At 40.4% G+C, this 25,992-nt stretch overlaps 1 protein-coding gene, 1 long non-coding RNA gene and 2 pseudogenes across 4 annotated transcripts in view; 2 read left to right on the forward strand and 2 right to left on the reverse strand.

Annotated features, from left to right (window-relative positions):
* Positions 1-4,277, reverse strand: part of Slc22a29 (solute carrier family 22. member 29) — a 93,208-nt gene extending 88,931 nt beyond the window's left edge. The window contains exon 1 of the mRNA XM_011247245.3: positions 4,018-4,277. The gene's annotated coding sequence lies outside the window, so the exon portion shown is untranslated. The remainder of the gene's footprint in view (positions 1-4,017) is intronic.
* Positions 1,810-25,992, forward strand: part of Gm41804 — a 38,742-nt gene continuing 14,559 nt past the window's right edge. For all 3 annotated transcript variants that reach the window (XR_877706.2, XR_877704.2, XR_877705.2), the window contains exon 1: positions 1,810-2,999. This is a non-coding gene — a long non-coding RNA (predicted gene, 41804). The remainder of the gene's footprint in view (positions 3,000-25,992) is intronic.
* Positions 6,840-8,564, reverse strand: Gm7105 (predicted gene 7105; annotated as a pseudogene).
* Positions 23,299-25,906, forward strand: Gm8184 (predicted gene 8184; annotated as a pseudogene).

A 25,992-nucleotide genomic window follows, 5' to 3' on the forward strand; every position in this document is an offset into this window, starting at 1 on the left:
GAATCAGAGTGGATATTTTACAACATGACATGATACAGATGATGGATGTCATACAAATGAGTTGTGTGGCATCCACATCGCATGTATGCATTACTCCCAATAGGTACATTAATAATTCTTTTATTAAAAGTACAGACCTATCGAATTACCTGAAGGGGAACTGGTCACAGGAGCTGGAAAGGTTGCAGATGAGGCTGCAGATACAGATCCTGAACCTTAATGGGACCAGAGTGGAACCAGTGACCCTCGGAGACTTTACCTCTTGGCTTACCTCTGCTTTTTTACTTTAAGAAATGGGTGGGAGTGATTTTGTTTGGTGCTGCCATATGCTGTGGACTGGTGTTCATGCTCTGATTGGTATGCAAATTCAGAACCCAACAAAAACGTGACAAGGTGATTATAACTCAGGCACTTTTAGCTATTAAAAACGGCTCCTCCCCTGAAATTTGGTTATCTATGCTCAAGAATTAGTCAGCATGAGATTAGATGAGAGAGACTCAACGATCATTGATCAGCCCTTGCTCATCAATAGGGTGATCATGATTTCCCCACTAATTCATTTTTTTGGCTGGCCTCTTTTACAGAGTTCGCCCTAGGTCATTTAGCAGTTATTGTCACACAGCACTGCGGTATCCAGAGACGGGCAACTTTCCTCGTGCACAGTCCAACCTAAGACATGGGGCCCGGTGGCAATAGGGTTACCCTATGACGGGTAAGGCTGTGACATTAGAGGAACGACCTAAAACAGGAGCCACGGCAGATGGGCATAATTGCACAGGCCTAGTCCAGCCTCATTTTATTAAAACAAACAGGGGGAGATGTGGGAAGCCACATGTGCCGTTGCTGAGTGGCACTGACTACTGCTGGCCACCACGCATAAGATTGGACAAACAACCAATGTGTACATATGCAGTAAAGTTTTTTGCAAAGACACTGCCTGGCCCAGGCATGATAATGAGGTTCTGTAAGGTACTGAGAGTATAACCAATCAGATGTGAGACATGCAAATGAGGTATGATAATGAGGTTCTGTCAGGTACTGAGAGTATAACCAATCAGATGTGAGACATGCAAATGAGGTATGATAATGAGGTTCTGTCAGGTACTGAGAGTATAACCAATCAGATGTGAGACATGCAAATGAGGTATGATAATGAGGTTCTGTAAGGTACTGAGAGAGAGTAGCCAATCAGATGAGGAACATGCAAATGAGGCTTAGTGCATAACCAATCTGGGTGTGAGACACGCCCCTCCTAGGCCTATAAAAGCAGCACTAGTTCTGGGCTCGAAGTCTTTTTGCCTCTACAATCAAGCTCTCCCAATAAACGTGTGCAGAAGGATCCTGTTGCAGCGTTGTTCTTCCTGGCCAGTCGAGCGCGTGCAAGAGGTAAATGTAGATTTAGGTTCATCTTTTCCACTTAATGGAATGGAAAGGAAACAATCCTCAACATCCACCACTATAATTCTCTAATCCTTAGGTAGAGCTGAGAGAGTAGGGAGAGTCCTCTTTGTATAGGACCCATAACTTACATTTGTGCATTAATGGCTCTTAGGTCATGTAACAATCTCCACTTATATGATTTCTTCTTTACAACGAAAATAGGGGAATTCCAGGGTGATTGTGTGAGTTCCACATGTCCCAGGTCTAATTGTTCTAGTACTAATTCTTTAGCTGCTTTTTTAACTGGAGAAACTCTACCTTGTAAGTTGTTTCTAAGGCCTAGTTCAGGTATATATCCATTTCTCTCATCATTTTCTTGTTTTTCTGAGAGTAATCTCTTTTTCATAGATATACAGGTAAAGGGAGTACATAAGGTTGAAAAAGCCCTGACCTTCCTTCTTTATCTTTCCAATGTAAAGATTTTGTACTTATAGGTGGGAAGCCTCATATCTTAATCCTTGTAAGCTATTTGATGATTGATTAACAGGCCAAGAAGCAGGCCACCAGTTTTCCTTCTATTTGTAATTGTAAAGTGGGACGATTATCCAAATCTAAAGATATGTAGGCCACATTAGTTTCTGTAGAACCAAGTCCTTTATCCCCTCTGAGATTCTGGCTACTAGAGGACATGTTATGCCAACTAGGAGGGATCAACAACTGAACAATGTGATCTCTAGGAGAAATGGCCACAATACCTTGGGGTGCAGAACACATAATCTTAACTTGTCCCTCATAATCTGAGCCTATAACTCTGGGATGTATTTCAAAGCAGAAGAGGACCTACCCAACTACTAGTAGGCCCACTGTAAGGGACCTCTAAAATCTGAGGGAATAGGTTGGCACCCCATTTGTGGTGTCTGGAATGCTCCATGCATTTGAGGTTTTTTGCTGTTGCATTTTAAGCTGAGGTATTGGCCTTTCTGTTATAACTCTGGTTGATCTGTAATTATCTATTCAGTATCTTTCTTTTTCACATTTTGAGCAAATGTCTGATAATTTCTTTTTAAACCTATTTATTCCATCCTTTGTACACTGTTTATGTACACGACCTGTTTTCTTGTTATTTAAAATGACTCTAACCCGAGTTTTCGATTTTAAGCAAACTTTCTGTTACAAGCAAAAGGCTGCCTGTCCCTTTAAGAGCTGACTCTCAGCCACAGCGCTTTTTGCTCTACAGCCAGCAGATCCACGTTTTATTTTTTGTTTTTTACATGAAACACAAAACAGTCAGTCATTCAGACAACGAAACAATCATTTAGACAACGAAACAAAAGACAAACATGAATTGATAGACATGGACAATTTCTGGTGCACCAAATAGACAATACACAGACAGAATATAACTCAGTGTCTCAAATGGACACAGAAATCCCAACTAGAGCTAAGCTGCACAGTGGCTGTTTACTGTTCAGCTGCTCCACCCACTGATATAGCTCTTTGGTGACTATGGCGGCGAGCCACGCATCTCTTCCGCCTCTCTTGCCGCCAGCCTCTGGCAGCCCTGCCCAAGCCCAGCGGGCAGCCGCGGGTCTCTACCTTTTGCCTCTAAGTCTGTGGCGGTAAGGCCTCTCATGCCAGGGTAACAGGGCAGAGCAGGGGAGGGAGTGGGGAGGGCGGTTCCGCAGCTGTGGCCTGGCGACCCCAGCCCCGCCCACACTTCTCCACCGCACTGTCCCCTGCGCCGGACGCAGGGAGGGAGGGGGGATGGGTGAGAGGTCGCGCCGTGGGAGGGGCGGCCCGGCCCCCCGCCCGCACAGGTGGGATGGGGGGAGAGTGTGCGGCGACAGGCATCTGGCTTTCTGGGCCCTGGGATTTGTCGAGCAAACACTCGGAGTGGGATGGTTAGGCGTGCGCGCGGAGACACCCCCCCCCCCCAGCCACCTTTTCCACCAGGCCTTTCCAGCCGTCCAGGAGCCAGTCGTGGTGCACCGCCATGGTGGAAGTGTGCTTGGCGCCTGGTCGCCAGCCGGGGTGTGGGGGGGTAGTTCCCCGCCGACCCCTGCCCAGGCCCCGCCCGCGCGGCTCTACCGTCCTGCCCCCTGCGCCCGCCACCAGAGCGCGGGACACAGGAAAGGGGCGGGGGAAATGACCCGCGGGTGGAGGAGTTTTCGCTGCGCGCTGCCAGCACGGCTGGATGTGCGCTGCGCACCTTTCTTATTTACTTTCCTGATGCTCCTTACCTTTGGACATAAGCCCTAAACAGGCAGATACTTAGCAGCTTGAAAAAAACTCTTAAAATGAAAGCAGTTAATAACAGACAGGATGCAAGGGAAGTGCAGGCAAGCACCCGTGCACCTCAGAGGCTGCCTGCACTCATGGCCTGCACTTGCCATAGCACCACTCTCTCCCCCCACAGCTATTTCTTCTTTTGTCCCCACCACCCTTGGCACTTCTCACCCAAGTCCGCAGAAGCAGCGGCTTGCCCATGGGGCTCTGAAAGGTGTGCCTCTACTCTTGTCTCTTTCTCCTTCCTTTTTCCCCAGGGGCATCTCTGTCCCCTATCTAAGTGCTCCCTTTTTTGAGCTCTTTACACCACTCTGTTTCTGGCATGTGTTGTACATGTCTCTCAGAGTTTACCTCCGCCATGGTTCTGGATCTTCTCCAATGGAGCACAGGGCCTTCTCTTTGGCACTAGCCATGGTGAGGCGTTCCCGGGTTTCGGCACGATTTGTTTTGAGCTTTTGTTCTCACCCGCAGGAACGCACACAGGACACAAGATCCTTCTATAGATACTCTTTATTACATCTTGGCGAGAAAGGCAAAAAGGCTCAGAAACGTGTTGCTTAAATACCCTCTGGTGTGACGTGTCTATATACGACTGGCGGCTTTACCCACGATCTCAAATACCCTGGGGATGGGCTAGTGACTTTGGCGGGCTTTTGCTCCTAGTACATGCGCACATAGCTTGCTCTTTGTTTAGGTGGCATAAGGCACTGCGGAGCCAGCGCCATCTTATGATGGTAAATGTTATTGAGGTTCTCCACAGCTTCAATATATGAAAATCCATTAATGTAAATCTTTGCTACTGTGGGATATGAGAAAGTGCCTCAAAGTCATTGACATGGGGGGAAATTTCCTAAACAGAACTCTAATGGTTCATGCTCTAAGATAAAGAAGGATAAAAGGGACCTCATGAAACTGAAAAGCTTCTATAAGGTTGGATATTTCTTTTGATACTTCTCAGCCATTGGAGATGCCTCACTTGAGAATTTTTTGTTTAACCCTATAACCCATTATATTTTAAGAGTTCTTTGGTTCTCTGGAGTCTATCTTATTGAGTTCTTTGTATATTTTGGAAAATACCTCTATCAGATACAGGGTTGGTAAAGATCATTTATCAATCTGTAGGCTGTCGTTTTGCCCTTTTGACAGTGTTGTTTGCCTTAAAGATACATTTCAATTTTTTCAATTGTTGATCTTAGAGCAGGAGCCTTTGGTGTTCTTTCATAAAAAATTATCATGTGCCAATGTGTTCGAGGCTTTTGCCCACTTCATCTTCAGTCAGATTCAGCATAAATGGTTTGATGTGGATGTCCTTGTTCCACTTGGACTTGAGCTTTGTACAAGGAGATAAAAATGGATCAATTTGCATTCTTCTACATGCAAATCACGAGTTGAAACAACACCACTTGTTGACAATGCTGCCTTTTCCCACTGCATGCTTTTGGCTTCTTTGTCAAAGATCCAGTGACCATGGGTGTATGAGTTTACTTCTGGGTCTTCAATTCTATTCCAGTGATCTACTTGCTCATCTCTGTACCAAGATCATGCAGTTTTTATCTCTAGTGCTCTGTAGTATAGCTTGTATCTCAAGGTCAGAGATAGTGATTCCCCCAGAAGTTCTTTTATTGTTGAAAACAGTTTTAGCTATCCTGGGATTTTTGTAATTACAGATAAATTTGAGAATTGCTCTTTCTATCTCTGTGAAGAATTGAGTTGGAATTTTGATGGGGATTGCATTAAATCTGTAGATTGCTTTCGGCAAGATGGCCATTTTTACTATATTGATCCTACCAATACACACATATGACAAAGGGGAAAAAAGTAGTTGAGGATTTTGGGACAGAGGGAAGAGAAAAGACTCATATATATTCTACCATCATCCTTATGTTCCTCTCACTCTCTGTAGGTGAATATGAGAATAATGAATAGATAAAAGAGAAATTATCAAAAATACATATACTAAATATCAGAATTAAGCATAATATATATATATATATATGTATATATATATATGTATATATATATATATATATATATATATATATATCACTAACATATTCCACTACAATTATTAATTTTGTGAATGAAATTTTCGGCAGAAGAATATTACAAAAAGCTTCTAGTCTGTGACTTCCACCAGGGCAGATTACCAGATTTTCTGCTCCTGTAAAGACCCCAGAGTCTGAAAGCATCACAGGAGTTTTGCTGCACAGAGGTCAATAGGCAAGGGATCCTCTCAAACAACCACAGGAGCTGGGAACCCAAGGAGCCCAGCCAACTCAGTACAGATCATAGTGCAACCCTCTTCACCCCGAAATCAACTGTCCTACACCTTCCACAAGGGCAGATCACCAGCTTATCAGCTCCCCTGAAGACTGAACTTTCTGAAGGCCTATGGAGAGTTTTATTGCACACAATGCAACTGAATCCACAGTCTAAGAGCCTCCCAGGAATGTTGCTGCACACAGGATAAGAGACCCCACATGGTAAAGCCCTCTTAGGAAAAAAGCTAGATGCAATACAACAGCTTGAATACACCTCTGAAGACCCAACCCTCTGAAGGCCTGCCAGGAGATCTGCTGCACACAGGGCAACAGGCCTACCAGAAGACTTGCACCAACTCAAGGACACAGGAGAAAGACTCCAGAGAGAAGTATCCAGACCAGATAACAGCAGATATTACCAGATGCAAAGAGGCAAGCATAAGACCACAAGCAACAAAATCCAATATACTTTGGCGTCATCAGAATCTGGTTCTCCCAACATAGAAAGTCCTGAATACACCAACACACCTGAAAATCAGGAAGGAGACCTATCTTGTGAAGATAATAGAGTCCTTTAAGAAGGATGTATGTAACTCAATAAAAGAGATACAATAAAACACAGGATAACAGGTAGATGCTCTTAAAGTGGAAACAAATAAATCCCTTGAAGAAATACAGTAAAACACAATCAAACAGGTGAAGGAATTGAACAAAGCAGTCCAAAACCTAAAAGTGGAAGTAGAAACAATAAAGAAAACATATGGAAGCAACACTTAAAATGGAAAAACTAGGAAAGAAGTCAGGAATTACAGAAAAGATGTAACACCAACAGAATACATGAGATGGAAGATAGAATCTCAGGTGTAGAAGATACATTAAAAGATTTAGATACAATGATCAAAGAAAAAAATTTTTCTCATTAAACTTGTTTTAATGGTCTCAAAATTCTGTGACAGATTTTTGGTCAAGTTGTTTCCATTAAAAAAGGACTGATTTTGAAAACTAATAACTTAAAACTGCCAAACACAAAACAATGTTCCACAAAACATTCTTTCCTTCTGAAGGTTTTATGATGCATTCTTATCATTAACAAGTCTTTTAGTATTAAACTTAAATGGCCAATTGAGACAAACAGTTCTGAGACCATTCTTCCACAGCTGATTAAGACTGGGGTGGCAGGTATTAGGGGTAATATTCATTTAGCCTTCTGAGCTTTCTGGGCCGACTTGGTGACTTTGCCAACTCAAGGAGCCTTCTTGTCCACAGCTTTGATGACACCCACAGCAACTGTCTGCCTCATGTCACGAACAGCAGAATGACCAAGTGGAGGGTAGTCAGAGAAGCTCTCAACACACATGGGCTTGACAGGGATTATATCAACAATGGCAGCATCACCAGACGTCAGGAATTTGGGGCCATCTTCCAGCTTCTTACCAGAACGACGATCGATCTTTTCTTTAAGCTCAACAAACTTGCATGCTATGTGACAATCCAGAACAGGAGCATAGCCAGCACTGATTTGGCCTGGATGGTTCAGGATAATCACCTGAGCAGTGAAGCCAGCTGCTTCCTTTGATGGGTCATTTTTGCTGTCACCAGCAACATTGCCTCGTCTAACATCTTTGACCAACACGTTCTTTATATTGAAACCCACATTGTCCCCAGGAAGAGCTTCACTCAAAGCTTCATGGTGCATTTCAACAGACTTGACTTCAGTTTTTACGTTGACTGGAGCAAAGGTAAACACCATGCCAGGTTTGAGAACACCAGTCTCCACTCGGCCCACGGGGACAGTGCCAATGCTTCCAATTTTATAGACACCCTGGAGGGGCAGTCGCAGAAGCTTGTCAGTTGGACGAGTTGGTGGTAGGATACAATCCAAAGCTTCTAGCAGTGTGGTGCCACTGGCACGGCCATCTTTGCGTGTGACTTCCCATCCCTTGAACCAAGGCATATTAGCACTTGGCTCCAGCATGTTGTCACCATTCCAACCAGAAATTGGCACAAATGCTATTGTGTCAGGGTTGTAGCCAATTTTCTTCATGTAGGTGCTGACTTCCTTAACGATTTCCTTGTATCTCTTCTGACTGTATGGTGGCTCGGTGGAATCCATTTTGTTGACATCAACAATCAACTGTTTCACACCCAGGGTGTAAGCCAGAAGAGCATGCTCGAGGGTCTGCCCGTTCTTGGAGATACCAGGTTCAAATTCACCAACACCAGCAGCAACAATCAGGATAGCACAGTCAGCCTGGGATGTACCTGTAATCATGTTTTTGATGAAGTCTCTGTGTCCTGGGGCATCAATGATGGTCACATAGTATTTGCTGGTCTTGAATTTCCACAGGGAGATGTCAATAGTGATACCATGCTCACGCTCAGCTTTCAGTTTGTATAAGACCCAGGTGTACTTGAAGGAGCCCTTTCCCATCTCAGCAGCCTTTTCGATGCTTCGCTTGTTGATTCCACCACATTTGTAGATCAGGTGGCCGGTGTGGTGGACTTGCTGGAATCTACACGTCCGATTACTATGATGTTGATATGAGTCTTTTCCTTTCCCATTTTTGCTTTGAATAATTGGGGGCTTTCACAACACCTGCGTTCTGACTGCAAACCCCTTGCGGAAACGGGTCAAAGAAAATTTAAAACATAAAAAACTCCTAACACAAAACATCCAGGAAATCCAGCACACAATGAAAAGATCAAATGTAAGAATAATAGGAATAGAAGAGAGCAAATATTCCTAGGTCAGAGGACCTGAAAACATGTTCATCAAAATCATAGAAAACATCCCCAACTTAAAGAGAGAGATGGCCATAAATGTACAAGAAGTGTTACAGAATTTTCCCTTTCCAATTATATTTGTACAGGGTCAGTTTATGATTGGACAGGGTAAAAGGAGTTGAGCTAAGAGTTACAGAGAGAGAGGGAGTGTCTCAGGGTAGGAGAAAAAAGAAAGATGGCTGTAGACGTGAACCTGCGTGGCATTTACCACCTACAAGCAGTTGTGGCATCATAAGGTTAGATAATTGGAATAAAGCATTTATCATTATCAGTTGGCTCAGAAATTATTGTATTAGCACCTTGTAAATTGTGATATAATTGATACTTAAATATGAGTAGACAACAAGAAATACTCAAACTCAGGGCCAAAATCAACCAAATAGAAACAAAGAAAAGGATAAAAAGAATCAACAAAACCTAAAGCTGTTTCTTGGGGGAAATCATTAAGAGAGGAAAACCCCTAGCCAAACTAACTAAAGGGCACAGAGAAAGTATCAAAATTAAAAAAATCAGAAATGAAAAGGGAGACATAACAAGAGAAACTAAGGAAATTCAAAATAGCATCAGATTCTACTACACATGCCTATACTGGAAAATATAGATGAAATGGGTGATTTTCTAGACAGATACCATGTGCTATAGTTAAATCAAGAGCAGGTAAACTATCTAAACAGTCCCATATCCCCTAAGAATATGGAAGAAGTCATTAAAAACCTCCCATCCAAAAAAAGTCCTGGGTCAGATGGCTTTGGTACAGAATTCTACCGAACCCTCAAAGAAGACCTGATATCAATATTCCTCAAATTATTCCATAAAATTAACATAGAAGGAACACTACTTAACTCATTCTATGAAGACATAATTACTCTGATACCTAAACCACACAAGGGCCCAATGAAAAAAGAGAACTTCAGACCAATCTCCCTTCTGAATATTGATGCAAAACTATGCAAAATCCTTGCAAACCAAATCCAAGAACATGTTAAAACCATCATTCAACATGATCAAGTAGGTTTCATCCCAGGGATGCGAGGTCGGTTCAATATACAACATTCCATTAAAATAATCCACTATATAAACAAACTCAATTAAAAAAATCACATGTTCATCTCCTTAGATGCTGAGAAAGCATTTGACAAAATACAATACCCTTCATGCTAAAAGTATTGGAGAGATCAGGAGTTCAAGGCCCATACATAAACATAATAAAGGCAATTTACAGCAAACCAGTAGTCCATATCAAATTAAATGGAGACGTACTTGAAGCAATCCCACAAAATTGAGTACAAGACAAGTATTCCTACGCTCCCCAAATCTACTCAATATAGTACTCAAAATTCTCACTAGAATAATAAGACAATCAACAGAAATCAAGGGGATACAAATTGGCAAAAAAGAAACAAAGATAACACTATTTGCAGATTATATGTTAGTATGCATAAGCGACCCCAAAATTTTTACCAGAGAACTTTTAAAGATTATAAACAACTTCAGGAACGTGGCTGGATAAAAATTAACAATTCTTAACAATAAAAAAATGGCTAGGGAAATCACTATTCCTGACCTCAAGCTATGCTACAGATCAATAGTGATTAAAAAGTGCATGGTATTGGTACAGAGATGATTATGTTGGTCAGTGGAATAGAATTAAAGTTCCAGAAATAAAACCACACACTTACTGACAATTGATCTTTGACAAAGAAGCCAAAAATATACAATGGAAAAAAGAAAGCATCTTCAATAAATGGTGCTGGTCTAACTGCTGTCTGTGTATTTAAAGAAATGAAAATAGACCCATATCCATCACCTTGCACAAAGCTCAAGTCCAAATTGATCAAGAACCTCAAAATAAAACCAAATACACTGAATCTAATGGAAGAGAAAATGGAAAAGAGCCTTGAACTTATTGGCACAGGGGAAATTTTCCTAAACAGAACTCCAATGGCTCATGCTCTAAGATCAGGAATTGATAAATGGGACCTCATGAAACTGGAAAGATTCTGTAAGTCAAAGAACACAGTCAATAGGACAAATCAGCAAACTACAAATTGGGAAAACATCTTCAGTAACCCCACATTCAATAGAGAGCTAATATCAAAAATATATAAAGAACTCAAGAAGCTAACAACCAAAAACCAAACAACCCAATCAAAAAAATGGGATATAAAATTAACCAAGAATTCACAACAAAGGAATCTGGAATGGCAGAGAAATACTTAAAGAAATGTTTGAAGTGATCAGGGAAATGCAAATTAAAATGACCCTGAGATTCCAACTTACACCAATCAGAATGTCTAAGGTCAAAAGCTCAGGGGACAGCACATTGGCAAGGATGTGGAGATAGAGGAACACTCCTCCGTTGCTGGTGGGTTTGCAAACTAGTACAACCACTCTCAAAATCAGGGAATAAACCCAAAAATGGCCCACTATGTCACAGGGGCACATGTTCCACTATGTTCATAGCAGCCTTGGTTGTAATTGCCAGAAACTGGAAACAACCCAGATGTCCCACAACAGAAGAATGGACACAGAAAATGTGGTTCATTTACACAATGGAATACTACTCCATTAATACTACTATTAAGAACAAGGACATCCTGACTTTTGCAGGAAAATGCATGAAACTAGAATATATCATCCTGAGTGTGGTAACTCAGACCCAAAAAGACATGCATACTCATTAATAAGTGAATACTTGCCAAAACATAATACAGTATTCCCAAGATACAGCCACAGAATAACTGAAGGGCCCAAGTGAGGACTCCCCAGTCCCACTTGGGAGGGAGAAGCAAGAAATCACAAATGGGAAGGGAGGGAGGGACCTGGGAGAGAGTGGTCAGAGGGTGGAGGGGGAAGAGGGCATCTTATCTGGTACTGGGTATGAGAAAAGGACTGAAGCCCTGAGGACAGGCAGAAATAATGGAAACAGGCAACCTCAGGAGGTAGGAGGTTGGGGGGACCCTCAAGAATGCACCAGAGACCAGGGAGGCGAGGGACTGTCAGTAATCAAATGGAGGGATCTTAGATGAAATGACCTACAGTAGGGAGAGGGAACTTATAGAGCCCACCTCCAGCAGGAAGACAGAGTATCAAGTGAGGGAGGAGGTTCCCATACCACAGTTACAACTCTGACCCATAACTGTTTCTGTCTGGAAGAATTACAGGGATGGAAATGGAAAGGAGCCTGAGGAAGGTCCAGCAACAGGCCCAAAGTGGGGTCCAGCTCAAGGAGAGTTCCCAAGGCCTGACACTATTACTATGGAGCACTCACAAAAAGAGACCTATCATGACTGCCCTCTGAAAGACCCAAGAAGCAGTTGAAAGAGTCAGATATAGATATTTGCACCTAACCAATGTACAGAAGCAGCTGATTTCTGTGCTTGAATTAGGGAAAATCTGGGAGAAACTGAAGAGGGTGACCCTGCAAGAGGACCAGCAGTCTTAATTAACCTAGACCCCAGAGATCTCTCAGATCCTGGACCACCAACCAGGCAGCATACACCAGCTGATATGAGGCCCCCAACACACATATATAGCATAGGATTGCTGGGTCTGGGCTTAGTCTGAGAAGATGCACCTAACTTGCAAGAGACTGCATAAAACCATATTTTTGACACTCCCTACCTAGCTGTTGTTGTACCACATTCAAAGCCCAATTTCTATGGATTTCTCATTTGGAGTATGCCTAGTGTGCCAAATGGCTGTGGTTGGAACCAGCAAACAACAGCCCCAGAGAGTTTAGAGGTCTGGATAGGTGGCAGGTAGAGGGTGAGGACATCCTGGAGACAGGAGCATAGGGAAAATTTATGTGATGTGTACTGATAGGAAGGGAATAAAATCTGGAGTGTAAAACAATAAATAAATCAATAAATGATTAAATAAAATAGCAAATTAATTGAAGAGATACTTGATGCAATCTGACTTAAGGAATTTTCGGGATCCTATATACTAGTATATAAACTCTGACATTATTTCACTAGCTGTTGACAGAGCCTGAATGACTGCCTCTCACCTCTCTCTTCATCCCTCTCTTATTTTTTTCCTATTTTCTTTTGTTACTTTTGGTAGAATGAGTATTTAACTAAGTGATATAGTGTTCTAACAATGAGAAACATTCTATCCTGTTATAGAGGTAAAATATAATATCTTTTCTTAGACAAGGCTGATAAAGGATCCTGAGTCACACACATGAAACATAATCACTCTTCCTTTGAGCAATAGCCTTAGCTGACCTTGTGGTTTTATATAATCACCCATTTCTTTTAAATTTTAAATTGAGGCTGAATAACACTGTCCTGTCATAACATGTCCAAGAAGGCACATAAGGATTTGCTAAAAATGAATTAATAATTCATTGAAGAGATTTAGGTTGAAGAGATACCTAAACAATAGAGAGCACTTACTGCTGCTGCAAAGAACCAGAATTCAGTTCTTAGCACATACATAGTGGCTCACAAACATCTCTAATTTCAGTTTCCTAGGATACAACACCCTCTTCTTACTTCTTAGTGTACCAAGCACACAGGTGGTCCACATACTTAGATTCTAGAAAACACTGATAAATAAATTAATTCATAAACTGTGGTCAACCTTAGAATAAAATATTAGAAGAATGAGAAATGTTCACATTTAATATATCAGTAATTAATGTTGGCTTAAAGTTGAAGACTGAGCTAATTGAATATCCACTATTTGTACTATTGCTAAAACCCCACAATGAAACCATTTTGGGGAATGCCTTACCTCTATCACAGTGGATAAGAAGTTGCTCCTGTTATACACCCATCCATCCACACAGGGCTCAGTGTCTGGCTCTGTCACATATGGAAAACATGCTATTCAAATGAAGATGCCACTGTGGTTGGGCAAAATGATGACATTTCTCCAGTCTCAGGTCGGAGTCCAGGGGAATAGAGATCCTGAGGTCATCTTGGCTCAGGATCCTACTGTCATTATCAGAGGCAGTGTCATTGTCAAGGATGGGGATTCAGCAGCGATGACTAGGAATGGCCGCAGTAAAGTTCTCCATTGCAATATGAGGTGTCACAATAGCATTGAGGAGGAAATGAAAAATTATATGAAAGATCTAGAATCTCCCTAAGCTTCCCACTTGATTCATGAATTCTTGAAAGGCCATCGAAGCTGAATAACTATCTACAAAGAGGGACAAATAATACTTTCCTATAGAAAAGTATTAGTACAAAGCATTTAAAAATTATATTTAACAAAGACACCCTAAATAGTGTTGATCCTGAGCTGTTCTTCATGTGTCCCTACTAACTTCTGCATTGCTGTCATAGAAAAATTATCCTTTAGTGAGCTAACAAAAGTTTAAAATGTCCGTGCCATTAGTAATGAACTTCTCTCTCTTTAGCTTCTTCTAAAGTCAACAAGCTTCCTACCATTGTTTCTATTTCAGCAATTGAACTTGTTAAAGATTTATTTTAAAAGGTATTTTGTTTACACAATGCTCCGTGGTCAAATATGGACATTGATCTGCAAATCTCAGGAATCAAAAAAGTTAAACTATAACATGTTATGCCTTACAGAACATGCAATTTAAAAGGCTCCAAGGTGACCCATTTTATTTTTTATTCAATGTATTGTGTTTAATATTAAAGCTTGCTAAAAGAGTTAAGGAATAGAATTAAAGTTAAATTAGTTAATGCAAAACACCATACAAAAGCTGTTTCAAATAAGAATGTTCCTCCCAGACACATTTGTTTGAATGCTTGGTTCTCAGTGTATGGAAATTGTTGATGAAATTAAGAGGAGTGGCCTTGGTGAAGGACGTTTGTCACTAGGACTAGTTTAAAATGTGCATTCCATGACTACTTAGCTTTTCTCTCTCTTTGCCTCCACCTTGCATATAACAATATAAGCTTGTAACTAGTACTTCAGTGTTTTGCCTGCCAGTATTGTTGCCAAGCTCTTTTTATGAACGTGGACTCATGCCCTGACATTGTAAACAAGCCCTAAATTAAATATGTTGTTTTATAGGTTGTGTTTGTTCTGGTTTCTCTTCACAGGGATACAAAATTTATTATAACAAAAATTGGTATCAGAGGGTGTTTTATCCCTGTTATGGGGCTGGATATGCAGTTTTTGGAAAAATACGGAAAATTTGGGTACTTTGGACTAGAAAGTGGTACAACATCATTTCTTAGTATCTACTAAGCTCCACTTAGTATTTGCTCATATTTAAGCTTGGAAGACAACAGTGCTGACATTAATGATGACTATGGAGGCTCAGCTCAAGAGGTTACAGAAGGGAATAATATTGGCAACTGGGATAGTGACCATTCTTGTGATATTTTGCAGAGAATGTGCCTGCTTCCTGTCCTTGTCCTAGAAATCTGCCAGTGGCCAAATTCAAAGGTTTGGGACTAATTTCATTGGCAGAGATTTTAAGAGAGCCCAACTTTGATTCTATTGCCTGACTGTTATGAAATATAATATAGCCAGGGGTACCTTTGTCAGGATCTACCAAGATGAACCCCTGAAAAACATTGAGCATGCAAAAGATCTGGTACAAAAGAGCTTTATTGATGGAGGAGAGGGGAGTCAGGACCTGGGGTAAGAATAAAGTTAGAAAAGTGGATGTGCACACAGGCAGATAGACAGACAGACAGACAGACAGACAGCACTGAGAGATCATGAAGACAGAGGGAGGGGCTATAGGGGGTCACACAGAAAAAACAGAGAGAGGAAACATAAAAAATAAACTGATGGTAGTTTTTTCTGGAGCACACATCTTATGCACCATGTGTACCTGGAATCCTCATGGCAGGGGCAGGTGAACCAATTGCTGATGCAAAATGGAATAGAGTGGTGCCTTTGGAGCAAGAACCCCACCCTACAAGTTTTCAAATCTAGGTCTGGGTTTATTTGGTTTTAAAAGGTACATTTCCTGTTATATAAATAAGTACTATAGGAAGGCATTTTGTTGCTTATGCCTAACTGAGTTTCCTTGTGAACTGACATTCCAGCATTTGAGAAGAGGCCAGTAGAACTGCCTTTACCCTAACAATATTTATTAGTACCACACTTGCAAAATTCTAAAGTGAAAAAGGAAGGGAATGTAGATACAAGATGTGCAGTTTGAGTATCAGAAAAGCATCTACTATTGAAACCAACTCTTGTTCTCAAAGATATAAGGATAAAGATAAGCCTGATGAAAAATGGAATAGAGTGGTGCCTTTGGGGCATGAACCCCAACCTGCAAGTTTCCAAGTTGTAAAAATATTGTTGATATGTCTGGGCCTATTTGGTTTTAACAGGTACATTTCCTGTTACATAAATAAGTACTATAGGGAGCTATTTTGTTCCCTGTGCCTAAATGAGTTTCCTTATGAACTGACATTCCAGCATTTCAGGGTTAAAGGGTGATGTACAAACTTCTGTAGCTATTTACTGCTGAAATCGCCAGGGCTAAGGAAGGCTGGATTGTTAGTCAAAGGCTGGGAGGGGATTCAGGAAATCAAGCATTCATCTAAAGCATCTGATTTGATGGCCCAGATGAAGAAATGGGGAGCAATCACATCGGCTGCACTAGTTCACCTCAGCTTTCAGAAAATTCAAAGCTTGAAGCTATTTGAAGCAATTTGTACTCCACACTGATTCCTGAATAGAGTCTGTCAGTCAAGTGGAAAACTGCTCAGAGAGATATTGCCTGGGTACAGAAGTTAAAGTTTAACAACTTTAAGGAAAATGTTACATTTCGAGCTCTCAGGTTCACAGTTCTGATAATTTGGGTAGAGAAGGAGTCCTAAGACCAGGGGAGAGAGGGAGTGAGAGATCAAACGCTGAGGAATAGACAGATGGGAAGACTTAGGCTGTGCTTATCTGGAGTCCATTTGATCTGTGAGAGGTGGATCCAAGGCTTATGACTGCCAGGGCTCCCTAAAGTTTACATGATTTTTTAATTTACAAAATAGATAAATCTTTTAGATATGTTAGCATTACACTCCTTGGAATCCACTGAAATCCACATTGTTGAAAAAGCAACTAACAGCTGTCGGTAAGAAAGCTAGATAGGTTCATGCCATTAAGTTATTTAAAAAGCTATGCCTTTGGGTTATGAAGAAGGAACATAGTTTTTTATGTACTGAGGGCTGGATATGTACATATATATATACATATACATATACACACACATATATGTATATATACATGTGTGTGTGTGTGTGTGTGTGTGTGTGTGTGTGTGTGTGTGTGTGTGTGTCAGAGATGTTTTTAGCCCAATGAGAAGCACCTTTAAGTCCATGATTAAAAGGCTGTTGTTATTCTTCATTACATGGGATGAGATGGTTGGTTGGTTGGTTGGTTGGTTGGTTGGTTGGTTGAAAAAAGGAAGACAATTGGGATGAGTTTAGCCTCCTCATGCAGCAGGGAATCAGCCTCTCAAAGACTGAACCCTGAACCCTCTTTGCAGAGCCTTTTTGTTTTTATACAAAAAGGCACCTTTATCAAGTCAATTTCTGCATATCAGAACTTCTTATCTGGTCTAGGTTTTGTCCTAAAAGAACCATCACCTTAAACAACTCTCACATTTCCTGGTTTGCCAGGCATGTCTCAAGACTAAGTTATGTAAAGGCTATGAGAATTCTTCAAAGGAATAGCTCTATAAAATCTCCATCTCGTGGTGGTTAGGGGGTACTAAGATCTGAAACTTACTGATGCTATGATATGCTTACAGACAGGAGCCTAGCATGGTTGTCCTCTGAGAGTTTCTACCAGCAGTAGACTGAGACAGACATAGATACTTACACCCAACCATTGGACTGAAGTTAGGGGCCCCTGTGGTTGAATTAGGGGAAGGATTAGAGAAGTTGTAAGGTAGGGCAATCCCATAGGAAGACCATCATTTTCAGCTAACCTGGACCCCTGGGAGCTCCCAGAGTCTGAGCCACTAATCAGACAGCATACATGGCCTGGTGAAAGACCCCCAGCACATATAAGGCAGAGGACTGCCTGGACTGACCTCAGTGGGAGAAGATGCACCTAATCCCCAAGAGACTTGAGGCCCCAGGGAAGTGGGAATGCCTCTTGAGGGGGAGCACCCACTCGGAGACAACGCAGAGAAGGAATGGAATGAGTGACTATTTGAGGGGGAACCAGGACATGAGCTACAGGAGAACTGTAAGTGAACAAAATATTTTTTAAAACACAGATAGCAGTCACCAACAAAACTGTATTTTGAAAGCCTAGATGCCACCATTCTAGAATTCATACCAGGTACAATGGATCTGATGAATTCTGCTACAGAACACATCCAAAGCAAATTTAAAATCTCAGGTTTGTGACTGATAACAGTAGTCAGTGCTTTTCCAGTTTATCAGAACTCCATTGATCAATGTTAAAACTTGGAACTTTTGAAATATTACTATAACAATAATGTAAAAAGGGGAGTAAATCTGAAACATTTTATTTCCTTAAAGCACTTTCTTATACCATTAAAACTTGCATTTATGTTCCTTAAAACACTTTCTTAGACCCTCTGAACTTACATAAACTTAAAACAGTTTTAACCACTTACCAGAGATAAAGTAGTTATTACTAAGAGTAATCATTGCAAAGCAAGTTCTTTTGAATAGACATAGTAAAAAGTTACATCTGAAACCTGTTTACCATCTTTAATATCAAGCCAGTTAGCAAGGCAAACCTGTCTGGTTTTCTCAGCTGAAGACATAGTAGCTCTAGAAAAAGCAAGGCCTGAAGGTACATAATGAAATGAAGTAACAAGATAGTTGCAGCTTTGGGGAAAAGAGCTGGTTTCTTGGTGTTGTTAAACTTACAAAGATAGTTAGCCTAGCTATCACTGCCATCAGAGTTCTGACAAGAATAAGTTATAGCAGGAAGTATAATCCAAAAGCCTGTGTGTCAATTAAAATGATAGAAACTTATCTACTATCTAGATGGTGGATTTGGCTACCATTGTCTCTATGGCTATATCAAGAGAAGTGATCAGTCTTTGGTTGTTATATAGAAGATAATTTGATCTTCAGCTGCCACACACAGTAGCTCTCAGACATAGGTATGAGAGATTTTCCTATGGAGGAGAAACTTGGAGAACCAGGCAAAGTAGAGCAATCAACTCAACAGTGTCCACAGCTTGTGCAGAGCCCTGGTAGAAGGTGAGACATGAGGAAGATTTCCCCAGTAGTTAGTAATACCAAAATATAGGTGGAATAGTCAGTGCCACCTTGACTGTTAGGGTGATCTTAGGATTCCCTGGATTCCCTGTAGGATCTGACATTTCTATCTCAGGAAGATTCTTCCATTTAAAATGTTAAATGTCACAATCAGAAGATCTCAGGAAAATTTAAGGAGTATAATCTATTAAGTATATCTGATTTCATACTAATTTTATTCAGCTTCACCTTGAAAACATATGTCGTAGGCTAAATAAAGCTTATTCTTGTAATTACAGTTTAACTTGGCTTGACTAGTATAGTTATGAACACAATAAATAATTTAATCATTTCTAAGGTAACTATTAAGTTTCATGTCTTAATCATCTTTAACAATTTATCATAAGTTAGTAGGTTTTATAAGAACAGAATTTCCAGATGCAGAACCTACAGAGCAGCTGGGGACAGTATCCTTCCAGTTTCCATCGGTGCCCAGGAGCTTAACTATGCCATAGTTTTCTGCACACCAATACTGCCCAGAGAAAACGTGTCCTCAAGGAGTGTGGAGACACCCAAGGTGATAGGCTCACAGGCTCACAGGAGGAACAAGCTCTAATCAGAGACAGCAAGTCCAGCTAACACCAGAGATAAACAGATGGATAAAGGCAAGCACAAGAACATAAGCAACAGAAACCAAGGCTACTTGACTTCATAAGAACCCAGTTCTGCCACCATACCAAGTCCTAAATACCCTAACAAACCTGTAAAGCAAGATTATGATCTAACACCAGATCTCATGACGATGATAGAGGACTTTAAGAAGGACATAAATAACTCAATAAAAGAAATAGAGGAGAATACACGTAAACAGGTAGAAGCACTTAAAGAGGAAACACAAAAATCCCTTAAAGAAACACAAATAAACAGGTGAAGGAATTGATCAAAACCATCCAGGATCTAAAAATGGAAGTACAATCAAAAAAGAAATCACAAAGTTAGACAATGCTGGAGATAGGAAACCTGAGAAAATGATTGGGACTCAAAGATGCAAGAATCACCAACAGAATACAAGAGATAGAAGAAAGAATCTCAGGTGTAGAAGATACGATAGAAAACAAGCAAGTCCTAGATACATCATCACACTAGAAAAGCAAGATATGGATCTAAAGTCACTTCTCATGATGATGATGGAGGACTATAAGACAGACATAAATAACTTCCTTAAAGAAATACAGGAGAACACATACATACAGGTGAAAGAACTGAACAAAACCACCCAGGATCTAAAAATGGATGTAGAAACAATAAGGAAATCACAAAGGGATTATACAATAAGGAAATAAGGATTAACAATAAGGAAATCCAAAGTGGTCACTCTGGAAATAGAAAACCTAGGAAAGAAGTCAGGAGCCATAGATGCAAGCATAACAAAGAGAATACAAGAGATAGAAGAGAGAATCTCAGGTGCAGAAGATACCATAGAAAACATTGACACAACAATGAAAGAAAATGCCAAATGCAAAAAGAATCTAACCCAAAACACCCAGGAAATCCAGGACACAATGAGAAGACCAAACCTATGGATAATAGGTATAGATGAGAATGAAGATTGTCAACTTAAAGGGCCAGTAAATATCTTCAACAAAATTATAGAAGAAAATTCCCCCAACCTAAAGAGATGCCCATGAACATACAAGAAGCCTACAGAACTCCAAATAGACTGGACCAGAAAAGAAATTCCTCCCGACACATAATAATCAAAACACCAAATGCACAAAACAAAGAGTATTAAAAGCAGTAAGGGGGAAAAGTCAAGTAACATAGGAAGGCAGACCTATCAGAATTACACATGACTTCTCCCCAGAGACTATGAAAGCCAGAAGATCCTGGACAGAGGTCATACAGACCCTAAGAGAGCACAAATGCCAGCCCAGGCTACTATACCCAGCAAAACTCTCAATTATCACAGACAGAAAAACCAAGGCATATCATGCCAAAATGAAATATACACAATATCTTTCCACAAATCCAGCCCTTCAAAGGATAATAAAGGGAAACTCCAATAGCAGGAGGGAAACTATGCACTAGAAAAATCAAGAAAGTAATCTTTCAACAAACCTAAAAGAAGATAGCCACATGAACAAAATTCCATATCTAACAACAAAAATAACAAGAAGCAACAATGACTTTTCCTTAATATCTCCTAATATCAATGGACTCAATTCCCCAATAAAAAGACATAGACTGATAGACTGGTTATGTAATCAGGACCCAACACTTTGCTGCATAAAGGAAACCAACCTCAGGGACAAAGACAGACACTACCTCAGAGTAAAAGGATAGGAAACAAGTTTCCAAGCAAATGGTCCCAAGAAACAAGCTGGAGTAGCCATTCTAATATTGAATAAAATTGACTTTTAACCTAAATTTATCAAAAAAGATAAGGAGGAAAACTTCATACTCATCAAAGGTAAAATTTACCAAGATGAACTCTCAATTCTGAACATCTAGAATCCAAATGCAAGGGTGTCCACATTCATTAAAGAAACTTTAGTAAGCCTCAAAACAGATGTTGCACTGCACACAATAATAGTGGAAGACTTCAACACCTCACTCTCATCAATGGACAGATCATGGAAACAGAAACTAAACAGAGACACAATGAAACTAACAGAAGTTATGGAACAAAGAGATTTAACTGATATCTATAAAACATTTTATTCTAAAACAAAAGGATATACCTTTTTCTCAATGCCCCATGGTACCTTCTCCAAAATTGACCATAAAACCTGTCACAAATCAGGCCTCAACAGATACAAAGATATTGAAATAACCTCATGCATTCTATCAGATCACCATGGACTGAGGCTGATCTTCAAAAACAACATAAATAAGACAAAACCCACATACATGTGGAAGCTGAACAACAGTCTACTCAATGATAATTGAGTCATAGAAGAAGTAAAGAAAGAAATAAAACTTTTAGAGTTTAATGAAAATGAAGTCACCACATATCCAAACTTATGGGACACAAAGAAAGCAGTCCAAAGAGGAAAACTCATAGCTCTGAGTGCCTCCAAAAGCAAACTAGAGAGAGCATACATGGACAGCTTGACAGCACACCTAAAAGCTCTACAACAAAAGGAAGTAAATTCACCCAAGAGGAGTACACTTCAGGAAATAATCAAACTCAGGGCTGGATTCTACCAAATAGAAACAAAAAGAACTGTACTAAGAATAAACCAAACCAGGAGCTGGTTCTTTGAGAAAATCAACAAGATAGATAAACCCTTAGCCAGACTAAATAGAAGGCACAGGGACAGTATCTTAATTAACAAAATCAGAAATAAAAAAGGAGGTGTAACAACAGAATCTGAGGAAATCCAAAGAAATCATCAGATCTGACTACAAAAGCCAATACTCAACAAAACTGGAAATCCTGGATAAAATGGACAACTTCCTAGACAGATACCAGTTACCAAAGTTAAATCAGGATCAGATTAACGAGTTAAACAGTCCCATATCCTGTAAAGAAATAGAAAGAGTCATTAATAGTCTCCCAACAAAAAAAAGCCCAGGACCATATGGGTTTAGTGCATAGTTCTATCAGACCTTCAAACTTCTCAAACTATTTCACAAAATAGAAACAGAAGGTGCTCTACCCAATTCATTCTATGAAGCCACAATTACTCTGACACCTAAACTACACAAAGACCCAACAAACAAAAAGAACTTCAGACCAATTTCCCTTATGAATATCAAGTCAAAAATACTCAATAAAAGTCTAGCAAACTGAATCCAAGAACACAACAAAGCAATTATCCATCAAGATCAAGTTGGCTTCATCCCAGGGATTCAGGCATGGTTCAATATAGAGAAATCCAACAAACTAATCTACTATATAAACAAACTAAAGACAAAAACCACATGACCATCTCATTATATGCTGAGAAAGCATTTTACAAAATCCAACACACATTCATAATAAAAGTTAGAAAGATCAGGAATTCAAAGTCCATGCTTAACATAATAAAGGCAATATACAGAAAACCAGTAGCCTACAGCAAACCAATAGCCAACCTCAAACCACATGGAGAGAAACTTAGAGCAATCCCACTAAAATCAGGGACTAGACAAGGCTGCCCACTCTCTCACTATCTATTCAATATAGTACTTGAAGTCCTAGACAGAGCAACTAGACAACAAAAGGAGATTAAAGGAATACAAATTGGAAAGGAAGAAGTCAAAATATCACATTTACACATGATCTGATAGATTATATAAGTAATCCCAAAAATTACACCAGAGAACTCCTAAACCTGATAAACAATTTTAGTGAATTAGCTGGATATAAAATTAACTCAAATAAGTCAGTGGCCTTTCTCTACACAAAGGATAAACAGGCTGAAAAATAAATTAGGGAAACAACACCATTCAAAATAGTCACAAATAGAGGTCTCAGCTAAGAGGAGAGTCATCGTGGTGCACGTTTTGCTTTCTCGAGAGGTTCCCAGAAGAGCAAGTCAGAGTTGTCACCATGGCATTTGCAAGTTGGTGGTACAAGACACATGTTAATGAAAAGAATATTGGATCATCTTCTAAACCAGGAGAAAAAAAAGGATCCAAAGAGGTGACAGCTTCCTCTGCTGCCACCAGCAATTCTCCCAGTATCAGTACCACAGAAGCTAAGACTGTGAAAACAGAGTCTGAGAAGTCACAATCAAGTGAGAAAGGAACAAAAGAGGTAAAGTCAAGCAGAGGAGATTGCCTGCCACCTGTGGTTTATGAGAAAAAGTCAAAAGGATGGTCAAAGGAAGGGTCAGAGCCCAAAAATCTTTCCAAGCACACATCAAATAAAGGAAGTAAGCATGCTCATAAAGAAAAAGCACTTTCCAGATCAAATGAACAGATGGTGTCAGAGAAACCATCAGAATCAAAGACAAAATTTCAAGTGTTCCTTCTGCTGCTGGAGAGACTGTGGCTGGAGGTGGGACTGTGGCCACTGCCTTGTACAACGTGGTTGGTAAGAAAAAAGAACATGAATCATTCACACCAGCTTTACCTATGCACTCCACACTGAGCAAGCCATCTGACAAGTCAGGCATGGATGCTGTCTTGGATGACCTGATATACACCTTAGGTGAACGTGAAGATACTAACAAAGATGATCCACCATATACTGGACCAGTAGTTTTAGACCCAATGGATTCTACCTATCTTGAGGCATTGGGTATAAAAGAAGGGACTATTCCTCCAGAGTATAGGAAACTTTTAGAAAAAGATGAAGGGATCACATGACCTCTTCCAGACTCTCTTAAACCTATGGAGTCTGACCATGCTATAGATGCCTTGTCATCTGATTTCACCTATAATTCTTCAACTGGAAAGCAAAGTGAGAAAGAGAAGTCTACTGGGGAAATTTTCAAAGCTCAGTCTGTAGGAGTGACCAGAAGTTCTGTTCCCCCCGAGGAGAAGAAAAGGAAAGTGGAAGAGGGGGTCATAAATGATCAAGCTCTTCAGGCTCTGTCAGATTCACTGGGCACCCAGCAGCCACATCCTCAGAGCCACTTTAGCCAAGCTGAACAAGTCAAAGGGGCAAAAGCAAAAGAAGAAAGACAGGAGAAGTGTGGTGAAGATGAGGACACAGCCCCAGCTGAGTACAGGTTAAAACCAGCAAAGGATAAAGATGGAAAACCGCTATTGCCAGAGCCTGAAGAAACATCTACGTGCCTGAGTGAGTCAGTGCTGATTGGGGAGCTTTCAGCAGATTTTGGCTGATCTACATATCAAGACAAACCATCTATGCCAGCTGAAAAGAAATCTAATGACACATCCCAAACTCCTCTGAGGGAGACTGTGCCTTGGGCCTCCATGTGCAGTATACTGTCAGCACCACACAAACTAGAATCCTTGAAGGGCTTGGTGCCAGAAGATGCTGTTGAAGCCTTGGCTAAAAGCCTGGGGACAAAGGAAGCAGATCCAGAATATGAAAAATCTGTGGAGGATAATGTCAAGGAGAAAGCTAAAGAAGAAGAGCACGAAAAACTTGGTGGAAAAGAAGAAACGGTGCCTCCTGATTATTGACTAGAAGAAGTCAAGGATAAGGATGGAAAACCACTCCTGCCCAAAGAATCCCAGGAACAACTTGCACCCTTAAACGATGACTTCCTTCTTGATGTGTCATCTCAGGACTTCTCCAGTCTGGCAAATATATCGTCTCTTGAATTTGAAGATGCCAAACTTTCTGCTGCCATTTCTGAAGTGTTTCCCAGACACCTGCTCCAAGCACCCATGCAGCAGTCCCACTGCCTGGAACTGAGCAGAGAGATAAAGACTCGATGATGCCTTGGTTGTACTTTTTGACAGTCTTGGATAAAGACAGCGTGATCTAGATGAGAAGAAACCACTAGATGATAAAGTGAAGGAAAAAAGTCAAAGCAGAGAAAGCGAGAAACTGGGAGAAAGAGACGACACCATCCCCCCTGAATATAGGCATCTCTTGGATAATGATGGGAAGGACAAACCAGAGAAGCCACTGACTAAGAAAACAGAGAAACCTGATCAGGACCGGGACCCCATTGATGCCCTCTCAGAAGATTTGGGTGGCTGCCCCTCAACTACAGAGACCTCAAAGAATACAGCAAAGGAGAAGAGCAAGAAGACTTCAACTTCCAAAGCATCCAAGGATAGAGAGAAAATAAAGGACTCTTCCAAGACAGAGGAAGTGTCCAAGACAAAGGCTAATGAAGATGCAAGACACAGTTAATGAATTTGAACAACGATGGATTCTGACCCATTCTTCAATAGGGTATCTGAATAGAAATTGTTCAGCTGTGGATGGTGACTTTTGAAGAACAAAGGCATTGATGACAGTTATTTTCCGAATGGTTTCTAGACAGTGGTATTTGTTATGTCTTTTGACATCTTAAACACTGAGTTGTTATTCTTTTCCAGAACGAAAATGAATTTGTCTGTTTCACCTGTGTTCTGTATTGAGTTTTGATAAACTTCAAAGATTTTTAATTGCTCTTAGATGGGAGAAGGAAGCTTTATATTTGTAAGAAATATATTTGATAGTTTTTTAAAACACAAAAAATCCCAGAAAGCCTTTACAAACCTTTGCATATTATATATACAGTGCCTGTAAA

Source organism: Mus musculus, chromosome 19, assembly GCF_000001635.26.
Source record: "Mus musculus strain C57BL/6J chromosome 19, GRCm38.p6 C57BL/6J".
NCBI classification, from domain to species: domain Eukaryota; kingdom Metazoa; phylum Chordata; class Mammalia; order Rodentia; family Muridae; genus Mus; species Mus musculus.